At 44.3% G+C, this 12,976-nt stretch overlaps 1 protein-coding gene across 1 annotated transcript in view; it reads left to right on the forward strand.

Moving 5' to 3' along the window:
• The first annotated feature begins 2,162 nt into the window (after positions 1–2,162).
• The window catches only part of atp8b1 (ATPase phospholipid transporting 8B1), a 213,145-nt gene continuing 202,331 nt past the window's right edge, over positions 2,163–12,976 (forward strand). The window contains exon 1 of the mRNA XM_072497355.1: positions 2,163–2,333. The gene's annotated coding sequence lies outside the window, so the exon portion shown is untranslated. The remainder of the gene's footprint in view (positions 2,334–12,976) is intronic.

Genomic DNA, 12,976 nt, shown 5'->3' on the forward strand with positions numbered 1-12,976 from the left:
AAGTTCTGTGCCCGCTTTGAGCAGTCAGCTAATGTATCAGTGCCACCCGCCCCAACAGCCCTGGACACACCCATACCCACTATTACAGTCTCAGAGGTAAGAGCTGCCTTCTTGAAAGTGAATCCGCGGAAAGCGACGGGCCCCGGCGGAGTCCCTGGGCGAGCACTCAGAGCCTGCGCAGACCAGCTGGCGAGTGTATTTGCAGATAACTTCATCACCTCACTCCTCTGCTCTGAGATCCCCTCCTCCTTCAAGAATGCCACCATAATATCAGTACCAAAGAAGAACAAGGTAGCCTGCCTCAATGGCTACTGACCGGTGGCCCTAATGTCTGTTATCATGAAATGCTTCGAGCGGCTAGTCATGAGATGGATCACTGCAATCGGTTGGCTCGTTGGTCTAGGGGTATGATTCTCGCTTAGGGACTTTCTTTGCGATAAAATGAGATGGATCACTGCCAGCTTCCCAGACGGTCTTGATCCACTGCAGTTTGCCTATCACCACAACCGGTCCACAGCAGACACTATCTCACTGGCTCTGCAATCAACACTCAAACACCTTGACAACAAGGACACCTACGTCAGACTGCTGTTCATAGACGACACCTCCGCCTTCAACACCATTATCCCAACAAGACTAATAACCAAACTCGGCAATCTTGGACTTGACCCCCTCCCTGTGCAGCTGGATCCTCGACTTCCTCACCAACAGACCATAATCTGTCAGGATAGGTAACAGCACCTCCTCCACAATAGTCCTCAACACCGGAGCCCTGTAAGGATGTGTGCTCAGTCCTCTACTGTACTCCCTATACATCTATGACTGTGTGGCAAGATTTAACTCCAACTCAATCTATAAGTTTGCAGATGATACGACTGTGATGGGCCGTATCTCAAACAACGACGAATCAGACTACAGGAGGGCGATAAATCACTTGGTTGCATGATGTACCAAAATGAAATTAAAATCGCTCATTGTCACAAGTAGGCTTCAAATGTAGTTACAGTGAAAGGCCACTAGTCGCCACATACCGGCGCCTGTTCGGGGAGGCTGTTACAGGAATCGAACTGTGCTGCTGGCCTACCTTGAAAGCCAGAGATTTAGCCCTGTGCTAAACAGCCCCTAACAACCTCTCTCTAAATGCTGAAAGACCAAGGAACTGACCCTTATCCATTACCAATTATAATTGCTCCACCATTGGTGACTATGCCTTCAGTTACCTCGGCCCCAATCACTGCAATATCCTCCCTGTCCTCTGTCCCGCCTCCCTCCCTTACGACACTTATTAAAACCTACCTCTTTGGCCAAGGTTTTGATTATCTGACCTCATATCTCCTTTCCGTGTTGTCAGCGTCATACGTTGTTTCATGCTGCTTCTTTGAGGAACCTTGGCACACTTCATTACATTAAAGTCACTGTACAAATGTAGGTTTGGTGTTGCTTTCACAAGAGTAAAGAAAAAAAAGGGGGGGGGGAAATGAGTGTGCGTTTTAATTAATGGAAGAAGGGGTGAAAAATGTTGCAGTTTTCCTGACTTAATTCGTTATTTTCTTGGTAATTACTACCCCCTCTGGTTCCAAACCTCGGCCGACAATTTTATTTCTCCCAGAAACCAACTGAAACCAGCTGCCTTAAATTTGCAAACAGGGGCCATTTGTTACCTGGTAACAAGACCTGACACCACCTTTTTTTTGTGCCAAGCCCTCAGATAAAACTGGGATAAGGTAACATCATAAAAGAACAGCAATTTGAATATTTCCATCAAATCTCAGCCATCTTTTTCATCCGGCATGATATAATTACTACTTTACGGAGCAGTTTAGCCTCAGGCTACAGGTAGTCAGGTATTCATAAGGCTCCACCTTTTTTTTTTAAAGATCACAACTTAACTTCTGCACTTTTAACAGTCAAGAAACTAAACTTCTTTTTCAAAGATTTACTTTCTTAAAACGTTTACCACTATAGACGTGTAACAAAGTATCCTAATTAATTTCCAGTGTAACCCGAGAACACACAAATGAAGCTTCAGTAATGGAGTACAGTATAAACAAAGTGGTTGATGTTTCTGACGGTACCGGGGGGGGGGTCATGTGATTTCAGTTCCATCCCAATCTCAAAGGAGTAGGAAGTGCTCTTGCTTCTGTTTTCTTAACCAACGAGATGTCATAAACGTTTGCAATTGCAGTGCGGGAAAGAGAGAGAGCGAGCACAGAAAGTTGACGAACTTGTTTGGCAAGTTACTTGTATCAGAAGAGGCGATTACACTGAAAGCAAATCTTTCAGGTGAAGCACCCAAACTGAGGGAGGGCATATTTAACTGGTTAGGGACTCTGGTAAGACCCTTTCATTGACTTGATTTTTTAAAACTAAAAGGTTACTTTGATCGGTTGTTAAAAGGATGATGAGTAAACGTGTGAGTTTATGACTTTAAGAAAGATTTAAGCAAAATTCGTTGTTTACGTGCCCGCCTTTAATACCTTCACGGCTAAGTTTCATTTGACAAATTACGAATTCTAGAAACTAACTTTTTACTGTGTCTGGACTACATTCCGCTTCAAAGGCGTTAAAATAAACACGTGTAGGCTAGGTCTGACGAGAATATCTGCGGTTTGAGGGTTTTATATTTTTTAGTCGTTGGTTTTTGTTTCTGGATCGTGCTTTCAAGGTAATTTTAAAATGATTAACTAATGAAGAGGTTACCTGCTTGCAGATCGTCTGAGAATGCAGGGGTTTGAATAGCGTGTTATGAAGTAAGACCTCGCACACTTTTGTGATGTGGTGTTTGTTCGACTGCTTGTTTCTTATTTGTGCTTTGCCTGTAAGTTTACCAATTTGATTCTGTACCGACCGTACACTTGTGGATTTGAATGTGGGAGAGTTACTCTGTGTTGCTATCCTGTTTTTACTTGAGTCCAAATAAAAGCTAGCCTCTGTCGACACTTTTCCACAGTTCGAAAGTGCCGTGAAGCTTTGCACTACAACTTGACGGTGTTTTAATGTTTTTACTTTCCGATGGATTATTTTAGTTCAAGTTGCGTCCAACTCCATAATCACTTTCTCGCTCAACTAATTTCGACCCACAGAAAACATATGTTCTGGGAGTGTTTTGTTTTGCACACTGACTGCAAATTAACACATCCTGAAAATAACACATGTTGGGGACGAACAGGTCCTAGAGGACCATACGTAGGCTGCTCTCCCCCTCCGGGACCTGGCTGGTGGTGATTTAACCTGAGAATCACCACACCTTGGTGTGCAAGGTTGAGAAGGCGGGGTCTGCCATGAATAACCTCCGCCTGTATGGGAATGCTTTTTGGCGTCGCTCCACATCAGGAGCCAGCGGGCCCAGCTGACCGATCCCCACCACAAGACATCAACATCTTAAGAAGGCTTTTAACGATGAGTGGTGGTGGGGGAAGTTTAATTAATTAGAGAAGGGGTATGTGAGGAAGGCCAGAGCCATACTGGGTTAATGAGAGGAGGCGGATTTGTAGGTGAAGACTATTTTAAAAGTTGATACTTTTTCCCAATTTTTTTGCCAATTAATGGGTAATTTAGCATGGGCAATCCACCTACCCTGCATATCTTTGGGTGGTGGGAGGGCGATACCCACGCAGACACTGGGAGAATGTGAAAACTCCACAAGGACAGTGATCCGGGGCCGGGATCGAACCTGGATCCTCGGTGCCGTGAGGCAACAGTGCTAATCACTGCGCCACTGTGCTGCCCTATCAAAAGTTGATACATGAGGGCTGAGTGAGCTGCTGTAGGTCACTGAAGTACACAAAGGTAGAGAGGGTGATGGGCATGTGAGTATTGGCATGATTTGAGCAGTTAAGTTTAGAAAGTTGGACATTGTGAAGTTCTACAAGCTGCTGTGTATGATGCTGAAACGATTGTTAAATTCCTTAGCAATTCTTTGGAAGCTGGCTGTCTGTGTCTAAGGGCAGTATCACTGGAGATTTGGCTAAAATGGATTCCTGGATGAACTGAGGGTGAAGTGTCAGGATCTAGGAAAAAAGCAAATTACTGTGGATGCTGGAATCTGAAACCAAAAAGAAAATGCTGGAAATTCTCAGCAGGTCTGGCAGCATCTGTCGGGAGAGAAAAGAGCTAACGTTTTGAGTCCAATGACTCTTTGTCAAAGATCTAGGAGAAACCTGTTAAGAGATGCATTTAATCCATTGGGTCAAATAAACGGTGCAATGGAAGTCCAACAGGGAAGAATCAGAGGGATGACTTGAATGACTCTGCCAAACATCATAGAGGGATCAAATAAAATTGTTTTTGAGGTTCACGGCAACAGCATGTCAATACACAAACTGAAGTTGGGACTTGTCGTTACTGCCACTCCAGTGGTGCCAGCTGTTTTGAGTATATTACCCTCCTCCATCCCTGAAACCTTTCCTTTCAAGTCCATGTTGTTTGTCATTTTCCCGATTGTATTGACTTCTAGTCTCTCCCTTAGCTCTGCGTGTAATCTCAGTAAATATTTATCCCTCATGGCCTCCCCTTGCTTGGGCCTCTTGTCCCTGCATTCCCCAGGACACAGATTCACAAACATTCAATCCCTCCACCACTGGCGAACAGTGGTTGCCTTGTGTACCACCTCAAAGATGCACTGCAGTAACTCACCAAGGTTTCTTAGGCAGCACCTTCCAAACCCACTACCACCTAGAAGACGAGAGCAGCAGATACCTGGGAAGATCATCACATGGAGGATCCCCTTCAAGTCACTCACCACCCTGACGTTGAAATATTTCACCGTTCCTTCACTGTCAATCCTGGAAATCTCTCCCGAACAGCACAATGGGTGTACTTGCACCTCCGGGGCTACAGCGGTTCAAGAAGGTAGCTCATCATCACCTTCTGAAGGGTAACTAGGGATGGGCAATCACTAACTGGCAGGGAATGGTAGGCCTGCACGTTGATTGATTGTCTGCAAACTTTGTGTTGGTATTGGGAACATTAATCCAGTGCCAATTAGATGACTGATGTATGTTTTATGTGAGAATTGTTTCTAACTTGAAGGATGACGTCGTGAGTGTTGTTTCCATGAATGCAGGCAGCAGACGTCATGAGAGGGCTTGGTGCTCACTTAAATATTTAACCTTTTTTATCCGGAAGCAGCTTCAAAAAATGTTAATGCCTGTCAACAAATTGAGCAGAACAACCCTTCTAAGCAGGTCAGCAAGATGCACTTTTTACTCCCCTAAAATGTATCTGGCTTTTCATAGCTGGCAATTGTGACTTGGAAGGAAAACCTCATGCAATCTTGAGCCCATGCTGCTGTGTATGTACTGTGCATTTTCCATAAATCTTGAATTACTAATTCTAGATGGGTAAATAGTAAAAAACACATGGCCTTGAAAATGCGAGTGTTAGTTCAGCCCGATATTCACCTTGGGTGTCTCTTTCAAAACGTGTGGGTGAAGTAAGATTATAAAAGGCTTTAAGATTCTGCACTATAAACTGAGGGGTCGCTGATTTCTGAACGGTGTAATCAATATTTGTAAGTAGCCAAAGATTGCCTTGTCTGTGATCTCGATAATCTTCGGTAGTACCTTGGGATTGAGGCTGAATTGTGTGCCCTCGGTTTAAAGGGGATCTGCGGTGGCTGATAACTGAAATATTTGCAGACTGCAACATGGGTGGTGAGTCAGTGGAACTCTTCGCAGATCTCCATTTTGTTCAGTGATCAGCCAGGGACTGCCATCAATTATCTGTGATATTTGACCTTTATCCTAAAGAATTTTTGTTTTCCTCCTGGGTGTCTCCTGCCATGACTGAGTTATGAGTAGAGCAGTTGTTCTGGGAGCCTGGTGTCAGGAATACATATGACTTGTTTTGACTGGCAATCCTGGTTCTGGATAATGGAGATAGTCACCACACAAGATGGTAGGATCAAGAGGGTGGACATGAATATGGTATTGATAATCCTTAAGAGTTCAACCATCTTAGTAAGACATGGCCTCTTTTTGAGCATATGTTGGAAGTGCCTAATAACTTGTTCTGTCAAAACGATCAAACAGATTCACTAACAAACTATTCTACTTTTCTTTTGCAAAAATATACTTTATTCATAAAATATCTAAAAACATTTCAAAATGGCCATCACAGGTGCAATTACATTCAAGTTTTCCTCATGGACTGCCCTTGACATCAAGGCAGCATTTGACCGAGTATGGCATCAAGGAGCCCTAGTTAAACTGGAGTCAATGGGAATCAGGGGGGTAACTCTCCGCTGGTTGTGAGTCATACCTGGCACAAAGGAAGATGGTTGTGGTGGTTGGAGGTCAATCATCTTGGCTCCAGGACATCACTGCAGGAGTTCCTCGGGGTAGTGTCCAAGGCCCAACCAACTTCAGCTGCTTCATCAATGAGCTGTCTTCCATCATGAGGTCAGAAGTGGGGATGTTTGCCGAAGACTTCACAATCTTCACCATTCCTGACTCCTCAGATAATGAAGCAGTCCGTGTCCAATGCAGGAAGACCTGGACAATATCCAGGCTTGGGCTATCAAGTGGCAAGTATATTTCTGCCACACAAGTGTCAGACAATGACCATCTCATACAAGAGAGGATCTAACCATCGCCCCCTAACATTCAATGGCATTACCATCGCTGAATCCCCCACAATCAACATCCTGGGGGTTACCTTTAATCAGAAACTGAACGGGACTAGCCACATTAATACTGTGGCTACCAGGGCAGGTAAAGGCTAGGAATCCTACGGCGATTAACTCACCTCCCGACTCCCCAAAGCCAGTCAACCATCTACAAGGCACAAGTGTAGAGTGTAATGGAATGCTGTCCACTTGCCTGGATGAGTGCAGATCCAACAACACTCAAGAAGCTCAACATCATCCAAGACAAAGCAGCCATCTTGATTGCCCCCCCTTCCACAAACATTCAAACCCTCCACCAGCAATGAACAGTGGCAGACGTGTGTAGCGTCTACAAGATGCACTACAGGAACTTACCAAGGCTCCTTAGGCAGCACCTTCCAAACCCACGACCACTACCATCTAGAAGGACAAGAGCAGCAGATACCTGGGAACCCCACCACCTGGAGGTTCCCCTCCCAAGTTACTCGCCCCCTTTCCAGCAGTACTGTGGTTTTACCCACACCACATGGTTCATGAAGATGGCTCACCTATCACCTTCTTGAAGGACACTGGAGATCAAGCTGACCGTGCCAGTGACTCAACATTCCATGGAAAACAAATTTTGTTTTCTGCCTTCCGATCCAGCTGCCAAATGCAACAGGACCTGGACAATATCTTGGTTTGGGCTAACAAGTGGCAAGTAACATTCACATCACAACTGCCAGGCATTAGCCATCTCCAACAAGAGAGAATCTAGCCATGTGGCCCGTGTCACTCACCAGACTTACCATCACTGAATCCCCCACCCTGAACAACCTGAGGATTACCATTGAACAGAAACTTGAACTGGACCATATAAATACGCTGCTGCAAGAGCAGGTCAGAGGCTAGAAATCCTGAGGCAAGTAACTCCCCTCCTACTCTCTAAAAGTCTGTCCCCACTAAAAACTACAAGCCAGGAGTGTGATTGAATACTGTCCACTTGCCTGGGTGAGTGTAGCTCCAACAACTCCAAAGAAGCTTGACACCATCCAGGATGAAGAGGCCCACTTGATTGCTCCCCCTTCCACAAACATTCACTTCCTCCACCACTGACGTATAGTGGCAGCAATTTGTACCATCTACAAGATGCACTGCAGTAACTCACCAAGGTTCCTTAGACAGCACCTTCCAAACCCACGACCACTACCATCTAGAAGGACAAGAGCAGCAGATACTTTGGACCCCCACCATCTGGAGGTTCCCCTTCCAAGTTACTCACCACCTTGACTTGGAAATATATCTCCGTTCCTGTACTGTCGCTGGGACAAAATCCTGGAACTCCCTCCCTCACAGCATAATGGGTGTACCTACACCTGAAGGACTGCAGAGGTTCAAGAAGGCAACTAACCACCACCTTCTGGAGGGCAACTAGGGATGCCCACATCCCATAGTTGTCTATATAGATCATGTTGCACTCTTGAGGTGCTTCAATAACGTTGTGATGCATGTAATATTCATTGTACGCATTCAGTGGGAGTCATCCAGCCTGAAGGTTTATATACAATGTTGAGCCCCTCCGAGTACTGTGACCGAAGGGTATTAGACAGCAACCTTTCCCTTATGTTGCCAGCTTGTCTGTGTTCATTCACTCTTAGCCTTTCTACTCTTTTACTTTTACTCTGTATTATGTATTGTGTGCTTGATTTCCTTATTATAGTACCTAGATTTGAAGTAATAATAATAATATGCAGCATTTTTTCAAGTTTCATTGCACTTGAATATTTCAATTCAATACTTTTCTTGTTATGTCATTTGAGAGCTGCAAATGTTCCTGCAGTTGTCGAGCTTATGAGCCTATAATTTGCCTGTTCTTATTTGTTTGCTTTTTTTGAATATCCATTATAACATGAGCATACCTCCAGTCCATTGGAACAATTCCAGCCTTCAGTAAACTATTAAATGTAGAAGAGCAAGTTGGCTTAATGTTTAAATATCTCATTCCTCAGAACTGCTGGGTTTGTTCTGATGTGGTATTTTAATTATACGTTTGTAAATTCCCAGTACTCTGAATATTGGTGAGCGAGAAGCACAGCGTTCTGATCTAACATTAGCTATAACGTGGCTCAGAGTAGGGCAGGACTGATTTGTACATTCCTGGTTACAAAATATTTGGCAAGGATACAGATGCCATTTATGGTTTGACGTAAACAAGATAAATTGACTGAAATGCGTTCTAATAAATAAAGGCTTGCATTTATTTTGTCTTTCCAATGACTAAAAACATGGTCATTCTTGTAATGGAAGAAAATGGCAACCAAATTGTGCACCGCAAAATCTGACAAAGAGCAATGAGACAACCAGATAAGCTGTTTTAGATCAAATTTTTATGCACGAGGGATTAATATCAGTGAGAACACTCGGCCTAGGTTCCCGGGGATCTATTCTGCCCACAATGGCTTTGCTTTACAGTCTCATCTGAAAGGTGGTTGCTCTGACAATGCAGTGCTGATCGAATGCTGCACTGAATTGTTAGCCTGGATTCTGTGCTGAACTATCTAGAGTGGGGTTCGAACCCACAGCTTTGTGATTCAGAAGGGAGCTGACACTGGGCCACGGCTCACAAATGGTGTAACGAGGGAACTCACGCAAGTAAACTGGAAAGAAAAATTGACAAGAGAAAACTGTCCATGATGTTTGGGGATGTGCTAATGGGGAACATTTATCAATGGAAGAAAATGTGGAGTTCCTCAGACAAGTTGGGGGAAAACAAAATCTTGCTTTTGATAAATTGGGTATATTTGAAGGTTGAGTAACACAAGGAAGTCAAATACTTAACAGAATCTCGAGGAAAATAAAAAGATGAGGAAAGCGAAGAGTGATGAAGACACAGAACTGATAATATCAACACAATGTAATTACAATATGTAGAAAAATCATCTTTAGCTTGTACAAAGGCCTTGCACTGATCCACCCATTTTGTGTTTTGACATAAGTGGTGAACAGTTGCTAAATTAGGGACAAACCTTCCATAATAATTTCATAAGCCCCAAAATGATCATGTTGATTTATGGGTTGCGATGCAGGTTTCTCAGTCATGAGTTTTGGAAGAGGATTTGTGCAGTCCCTTTGCAACTATAAAACGTGCCCCAGGTATTCAACAGAAGATGTGAAGAATTCACATTTATCCTTCTATACTCTTAGTCTGTAATCTTCTTGTCTCCAGAGTGATGCTCTTCTGCACACTTTCCAGTAACTGTGTCTTGGTGCTGTGCAGCAGCAGTGCTAATCACTGTGACTCCGCACTGATCCCTGTACCCTAGCTGAGGACACTTCAACACCGAGTCAACCTCCGAACACGACGTCAACTCCAGTTGAGACAACAATGGACAACATCAAAACAAAACCACAAACACTAAACATTGCCTTCAACATGTAAAAGTCACCTGAGGTTTGCTGACAACCAGACCGAAACCTTTCTCTCTCAAAAGTCTAAATTATCGCCAGTTGTGTTCATTGATTGTTGATATTGTTTTTGATATTGTTATATTGTGTTTTCATTGCAGGAACCTCCTAATGTAAAGGGAGGAAAGTGCTGTGTATTCATGTTTATTCCTAGTTGGATCAAGATCACTTATCAGGTGATAGACTTATGGCGTCACCAGCAGTTTGGGTGCGCTAACAGTCAGCCTATTAGAGCAGCCTGTGAGAAAACACCTTTCCAATAAAGCTCTATTTTGTTTGTTCCTTTGTGGTCAGCAAGCATAGCCTTTAAAAATACCAGAACTTAGAAATGTGTGGGCTATTTAAGAATAGCCAACAGCAATTGTAGAAGGCAGGTTATACCTAAAAAGTGTGATTGGATTGGATTTTGGATTTAGTTTATTGTCACTTGTACCAAGGTACAGTGAAAATTATTGTTCTGCGTACAGTCTAGACAGAACATTCCATACATGAAAAGAAATAAAGAATGTAAATACATAGACGCAGACATTGGGTGAAGCATACAACAGTGCAGTACTACTCAGTAGAGTAGACGTGTACAGATCAGTCCATAAGAGGGTTATTCAGGAGTCTGGTAACAGCAGGGAAAAAGCTGTTTTTGAACCTGTTAGTGTGTGTGCTCAGACTTTTGTATCTCCTACCCGATGGAAGAAGTTGGAAGAGTGAATAATGCGGGTGGGAGGAGTCTTTGATTATGCTGCCCACTTTCCCAAGGCAGTTGGAAGTGTAGACAAAGTCCATGGATGGGAGGCGGTTTTGCATGATGCACTGGCTGTGTTCATGATTCTCTGGAGTTTCTTACGATCTTGGACTGAGCAGTTGCCATACCAGGCTGTGATGCAGCCAGATAAGATGCTTTCAATAGTACATCTGTAAAAATGTGGACATGCCGAGTTTCAAAGAACAAAGAAATGTACAGCACAGGAACAGGCCCTTCGGCCCTCCAAGCCCGTGCCGACCATGCTGCCCGACTAAACTACAATCTTCTACACTTCCTGGGTCTGTATCCTTCTATTCCCATCCTATTCATATATTTGTCAAGATGCCCCTTAAATGTCCCTATCGTCCCTGCTTCCACCACCACCTCCGGTAGCGAGTTCCAGGCACCCACTACCCTCTGCGTAAAAAACTTGCCTCGTACATCTACTCTAAACCTTGCCCCTCTCACCTTAAACCTATGCCCCCTAGTAATTGACCCCTCTACCATGGGGAAAAGCCTCTGACTATCCACTCTGTCTATGCCCCTCATAATTTTGTATACCTCTATCAGGTCTCCCCTCAACCTCATTCGTTCCAGTGAGAACAAACCGAGTTTATTCAATCGCTCCTCATAGCTAATGCCCTCCATACCAGGCAACATTCTGGTAAATCTCTTCTGCACCCTCTCTAAAGCCTCCACATCCTTCTGGTAGTGTGGCGACCAGAATTGAACACTATACTCCAAGTGTGGCCTAACTAAGGTTCTATACAGCTGCAACATGACTTGCCAATTCTTATACTCAATGCCCCGGCCAATGAAGGCAAGCATGCCGTATGCCTTCTTGACTACCTTCTCCACCTGTGTTGCCCCTTTCAGTGACCTGTGGACCTGTACTCCTAGATCTCTTTGACTTTCAATACTCTTGAGGGTTCTACCATTCACTGTATATTCCCTACCTGCATTAGACCTTCCAAAATGCATTACCTCACATTTGTCCGGATTAAACTCCATCTGCCATCTCTCCGCCCAAGTCTCCAGACAATCTAAATCCTGCTGTATCCTCCGACAGTCCTCATCGCTATCCGCAATTCCACCAACCTTTGTGTCGTCTGCAAACTTACTAATCAGACCAGTTACATTTTCCTCCAAATCATTTATATATACTACAAAGAGCAAAGGTCCCAGCACTGATCCCTGTGGAACACCACTGGTCACAGCCCTCCAATTAGAAAAGCATCCCTCAATTGCTACTCTCTGCCTTCTATGGCCTAGCCAGTTCTGTATCCACCTTGCCAGCTCACCCCTGATCCCGTGTGACTTCACCTTTTGTACTAGTCTACCATGAGGGACCTTGTCAAAGGCCTTACTGAAGTCAATATAGACAACATCTACTGCCCTACCTGCATCAATCATCTTAGTGACCTCCTCGAAAAACTCTATCAAGTTAGTGAGACACGACCTCCCCTTCACAAAACCGTGCTGCCTCTCACTAATACGTCCATTTGCTTCCAAATGGGAGTAGATCCTGTCTCGAAGAATTCTCTCCAGTAATTTCCCTACCACTGAAGTAAGGCTCACCGGCCTGTAGTTCCCGGGATTATCCTTGCTACCCTTCTTAAACAGAGGAACAACATTGGCTATTCTCCAGTCCTCCGGGACATCCCCTGAAGACAGTGAGGATCCAAAGATTTCTGTCAAGGCCTCAGCAATTTCCTCTCCAGCCTCCTTCAGTATTCTGGGGTAGATCCCATCAGGCCCTGGGGACTTATCTACCTTAATATTTTTTAAGACCCCCAACACCTCGTCTTTTTGGATCACAATGTGACCCAGGCTATCTACACCCCCTTCTCCAGACTCAACATCTACCAATTCCTTCTCTTTGGTGAATACTGATGCAAAGTATTCATTTAGTACCTCGCCCATTTCCTCTGGCTCCACACATAGATTCCCTTGCCTATCCTTCAGTGGGCCAACCCTTTCCCTGGCTACCCTCTTGCTTTTTATGTATGTGTAAAAAGCCTTGGGATTTTCCTTAACCCTATTTGCCAATGACTTTTCGTGACCCCTTCTAGCCCTCCTGACTCCTTGCTTAAGTTCCTTCCTACTTTCCTTATATTCCACGCAGGCTTCGTCTGTTCCCAGCCTTTTAGCCCTGACAAATGCCTCCTTTTTCTTTTTGACGAGGC

The sequence above is a fragment of the Scyliorhinus torazame genome, chromosome 3 (genome assembly GCF_047496885.1).
Source record: "Scyliorhinus torazame isolate Kashiwa2021f chromosome 3, sScyTor2.1, whole genome shotgun sequence".
In the NCBI taxonomy this organism is placed as follows: domain Eukaryota; kingdom Metazoa; phylum Chordata; class Chondrichthyes; order Carcharhiniformes; family Scyliorhinidae; genus Scyliorhinus; species Scyliorhinus torazame.